At 48.1% G+C, this 5,000-nt stretch overlaps 1 long non-coding RNA gene across 1 annotated transcript in view; it reads left to right on the forward strand.

Annotated features, from left to right (window-relative positions):
- Nucleotides 1–3,569: 3,569 nt before the first annotated feature.
- LOC135098720 (uncharacterized) overlaps nucleotides 3,570–5,000 on the forward strand; it is a 40,334-nt gene continuing 38,903 nt past the window's right edge. The window contains exon 1 of the long non-coding RNA XR_010267299.1: nucleotides 3,570–3,840. This is a non-coding gene — a long non-coding RNA (uncharacterized LOC135098720). The remainder of the gene's footprint in view (nucleotides 3,841–5,000) is intronic.

Raw genomic sequence — 5,000 nt, forward strand, 5'->3', positions numbered from 1 at the left:
GATAAGAAAATTAAATTCAAATCGTGAGGGGAAATGAAGAGAGGAAGAAGAGGAAGAAGAAGAAAGGAAGAAGAGGAAGAAGAAGAAAGGAAGGGGAGTTTAGGCAGGGGAAATACTGATGGGGAGAGGAAATTGAGGGACACGAATGGAGGAGGAAGAGGAAAAAAAGTGTTTGAAGAGGGACATTTCAAGGAGAGAGAGAGAGAGAGAGAGAGAGAGAGAGAGAGAGAGAGAGAGAGAGAGAGAGAGAGAGAGAGAGAGAAGAGGTGTACATTCACCTGGCATTCCCTTAACAGCATGATTAACCCCAGTAAAGAGGCTGTCAGTGCCGAGTCAACAGGAGCCTTACAAGTTTACGTGAATTTACAGGTGGGGATGATGAAAAACAATAGTCGATTTCACAGGTGCCTCTTGAAACGTCTCCTGTTTACGTATCGTCTCCTAACTAGCACAGGACGTGAAGGAAGATCATTCTTTCAATATTCCTCCCTTTTGCAGTTCTCAATGTGGGGGAATAAGAAGGGGGAGAGAAGTTGACGTGAATTTACAGGTGGGGATGATGAAAAACAATAGTCGATTTCACAGGTGCCTCTTGAAACGTCTCCTGTTTACGTATCGTCTCCTAACTAGCACAGGACGTGAAGGAAGATCATTCTTTCAATATTCCTCCCTTATGCAGTTCTCAATGCGGGGAAATACGAGTGGGGAGAGGAAATAGAGGGAGACGAAGGGAGGAGGGAGGGGAAATCACACAGCACTGCTAGTCTTCATTGTCCCAGTGTCCACCAAGAACCCGGACGACTCGCCACTGCAAGCAATTCTGGAGCGACTGCAGACGTGGACGGAGGAGAGCAGGATGACCATCAAACGTTTGTGTACCTCCTGTGTACCAGTGCCCCCTCCCCGGCTCACAGTGGGCCCTCACCCCCTCCAGGTGGTCCGATGTGCCAAGCTTGGAGTCACGGTGGACGACCAGCTGACCTGGAAGCAGCATGCCGGCACCGTGAGATCCGCTACCTACAGCTGTACATGCTGCGCAGACTCAGGTCGCTGGGGACGCCGACTGACGAGTTAAGGGGGTGTACCTCACCTTCATCCTCCCCAAACGCCTCCCCAGCGTGGTCCTCCTCCCTCACACACACTCATCAGCTCCAGCTAGAGAGTGTGCAGAAGAGGGCGTGCAGGGTCATCCTTGGCCCTGCATACACCACCTATGAAGAAGCCCTGACCACCCTGAGTCTGTCCTGACTATCCACCAGGCACCGAGAGGCTCTGGGGAAGTTAGCAAGGGGACTACTGCATCACCCACGCCTCAGACACATGCTGCCGCCTGACGCGCCTCGCCCGGCCCGTGCCACAAGACACCACAAGATAACGCCCCTAAAGGCGCCGCCCACGGAACGGGACAGACTCAGCGCGATTCCCACCCTGGTGCGAGCCATCAGTCAATAGTATTTCCCTTCTAGGTTAGACTTGCCTTCAGGATTAAAAAGAAAGAAAGAAAGCAGGCAGACAGACAGGATGACAGGGAAATAGTCAGCCTGACTTGAAGAGGATAGCAGCCTATCCTCTTCAAGTCAGGCTGACTATTTCCCTGTCATCCTGTCTGTCTGCCTGCTTTCTTTCTTTAATGTCAACTATTTCCCCACCCCCTCTCTACATTTTCACTTTGTTAACTGCCTCAACAATAAACCGTTCATTTTTATTATTATTATATGACTGACACCGTGTGTGTGTGTGTGTGTGTGTGTGTGTGTGTGTGTGTGTGTGTGTGTGTGTGTGTTTGTTTGTTTGTTTGTGTGCGCGTGTGTGCCCGCGGGCCTAACACCCTGACGCAGGCGGCGAGGGGCGGTGGTGGGCGCGGCGCCCCGGCAGATCCCTCCAGCAGTGTTAACTACCACATTATTGACGACAAGTTGCCACAAAGGCCACAAAAGCTTGCTATGAACCTAACACAACTCCATGAAATACACACTCATACGGAACCCTCTTTGTCATTCAGTCGCCCCGTCACGGCCACCCAATCACCAGCGGCGGCCGCGGCGGGGCTCGCGTCGCGGGCCAATGAGGCGCGGGGCGGCGCGGTGGGGGCGGGACGGGGGCGGGGCCTTTGATAATCCACAGGCAGAGCAATGGAGAGGTGAAGAGCGTGGGTCTCTCTCTCTCTCTCTCTCTCTCTCTCTCTCTCTCTCTCTCTCTCTCTCATTGTTACACTTGGCTTCTCCCTCCCAAGGCACTCACACATACACTTTCTCTCTCCCTTGCATCTCTGTACCATTACCCCCAACCTCCCCTCCCCTATTAACCCATCCCTGTTCCCCTCCCCGGGCCGACTCCCTTCTCCCCAGCTCCTTCCTTGCCCTCCTCCCTCCTGTTCCCATCAGTTAATTGCCTCAGTTTTGGAAAATATATGGCAATCTTACTTATTAACGGGTCCCTGCCTCTCCCCGGGACAGGAGGGGAGGGGAAGATGTTGGAGGAGGAGGAGGAATGAGAAAGATGAGAGATGAAAGAGAAGGAGAAAAGAAACAGAAGGATGAAAGGACGTAGGCATAGAGAGAGAGAGATGAAAGGAATTGCACTGAGGAAAAGGGGGAGGAGGAGGAGGAGGAGGAGGAACAGGAAGAGGAGGAATGGAATAGGAAGAAAAAAAGGTGAAAAATAGAGAATGAAGGAGTGAATATGTAAGAAGGAGGAGGAGGAGGAAGAGGAAGAGGGAAGGGAGAGAAGATAAACGTAGAGAGAGAGAGAGAGAGAGAGAGAGAGAGAGAGAGAGAGAGAGAGAGAGAGAGAGATTACCTACCTTACATTAATTAATAGCGTGTACAAACAGTACTATGAATATTAATTACTCTGGCATGCAACAATCCGCCTCTCTCTCTCTCTCTCTCTCTCTCTCTCTCTCTCTCTCTCTCTCTCTCTCTCTCTCTCTCTCGTCTCTCGCCTGAGTTAAAGGCCTCTCCCTTCACCCCACCCCCCTCGACTCTCGCCTGAGTTAATGCAAGTCCACTATAAGAAATCTTGGTTTGAGACACAAAGGCTCCGCGATTTAAGAGGGGAAGTGGGATGGGGGATGGGGGGGGGGCACGTCTTCACCTTAGATTCATAGGGAGTGGTGGTGGTGGTGGTGGTGGTGGGGAAATGAAAGGAAGGGAAATAAGAGAAGAGAGAGATAGGAGGAATTTTTTTTCATTTATTTATTAATTTATTTATATATTTTTTGGGGTTATTGGTTAGTGGGTCTCTCTCTCTCTCTCTCTCTCTCTCTCTCTCTCTCTCTCTCTCTCTCTCTCTCTCTCTCTCTCTCTCTCTCTCGCTATTTATTCATTAACGTATTTATCTATTGCAGATTGTGTTGCGTGCAGTGTTACCAGAAGCAGAGTGCAGGGAGTGGCCAGCCGCTAGCCAGACTCAAGGTCAGGTCAGGTGAAGCAGCTAGTCTGACCTCGACTCTCGCTTAGCACACCCGCGGCCGCACACCACCGCAAACCCAAGGCTGGTAACACTGGTGGTCTTGGCTGGCAACACTGACACACACACAAAACTCCTGTAGTGTTCTGTACGTCAAGGTCACGCAGCCACAGATCACAGTAAACCCAAGGCTGTGGTCTGTGGCTGCGTGACCTTGACGTACAGAACACTACAGGAGTTTTGCGTGTGTCAGTGTTGCCAGCCAAGACCACCAGTGTTACCAGATGAAAGGGAGATGCCTAGAGAGACGCTAAGTGGATGAAAAGTCTCCTCCACCTTCTCCCCCATTGCTCCATCCACACTCGCCCTGCCACGACCCTCCACCGACCACCAGGAGGGAACATGAGTCGTCCAGGTCGTCTTAACAAGGTAATTACATGTATTGTCTTAATTACATTTATATGATTACTTTAAATTACACTTTTTTTGGATTTTGTCTTGTTTTCTATCGATTTATTTCAGTTTCTTGTTTTCTTATTGTTTTTTTTTCCATTGTTTGTTTATTTGATTGTTTTGTTAATGGAGTCGTGATGGTGATAGAAAATGGTGGCTTTTTTTTATTGGGGTAAGGGAAGGGGTGAAGGGGGAGGGATGGAGGGGGAGGTTAGGAGGCGTCAGTGTTCCTCCTCCTCCTCCTCCTCCTCCTCCTCCTCCTCCTCCTCCTCCTCCTCCTCCTCCTCCTTTTCTTCCTCCTCTTATTGTTTTTGGTTCTTCTTCTTCTTCTTCTTCTTCTTCTTCTTCTTCTTCTTCTTCTTCTTCTTCTTCTTCTTCTTCTTCTTCTACAATTTATTCTCATAATTAAAATAATCTATCACGCAGAATTAGAGAGATGGAGAGAGAAAAGGAAGGGAATCTCTCTCTCTCTCTCTCTCTCTCTCTCTCTCTCTCTCTCTCTCTCTCTCTCTCTCTCTCTCTCTCTCTCTCTCTCTCTCTCTCTCTCTCTCTCACAGATACGGAAAGAGGGAGAGCCGTGTGTGTGTGTGTGTGTGTGTGTGTGTGTGTGTGTGTGTGTGTGTGTGTGTGTGTGTGTGTGTGTGTGTGTACCATTTATTAATGCTCATATCTTAACCCTTTCCTTCCGGCGCTTAAATTATAGTAGTAGTAGTAGTAATTTCTGTATTTACTTAAAAAAAAATTCCTACATTCCATAAATTATTATAAATTATACATAAATTATACATCAATAAAATTATACATCAATAAAATTATACATCAATTATTTTCCCGTTTTGCTATGACGACTAACAATGGGAAACCTTGAAATTGTCAGAAAACTCTTTGAATACTAATAATTATTTTCTCTTTGTCATTCTGAATACAATGATATACTTTGTAGTTCAATATGACCTCTCTAAGTTCAATATGACCTCTCTAAGTTCAATATGACCTCTCTAAGTTCAATATGACCTCTCTAAGTTCAATATGACCTCTCTAAGTTCAATATGACCTCTAAGTTCAGTTTATGCTTTATAAAGGACTCCTCCTCCTCCTCCTCCTCCTCCTCCTCCTCCTCCTCCTCCTCCTCCTCC

This window comes from Scylla paramamosain, unplaced genomic scaffold (assembly GCF_035594125.1).
Source record: "Scylla paramamosain isolate STU-SP2022 unplaced genomic scaffold, ASM3559412v1 Contig76, whole genome shotgun sequence".
NCBI classification, from domain to species: domain Eukaryota; kingdom Metazoa; phylum Arthropoda; class Malacostraca; order Decapoda; family Portunidae; genus Scylla; species Scylla paramamosain.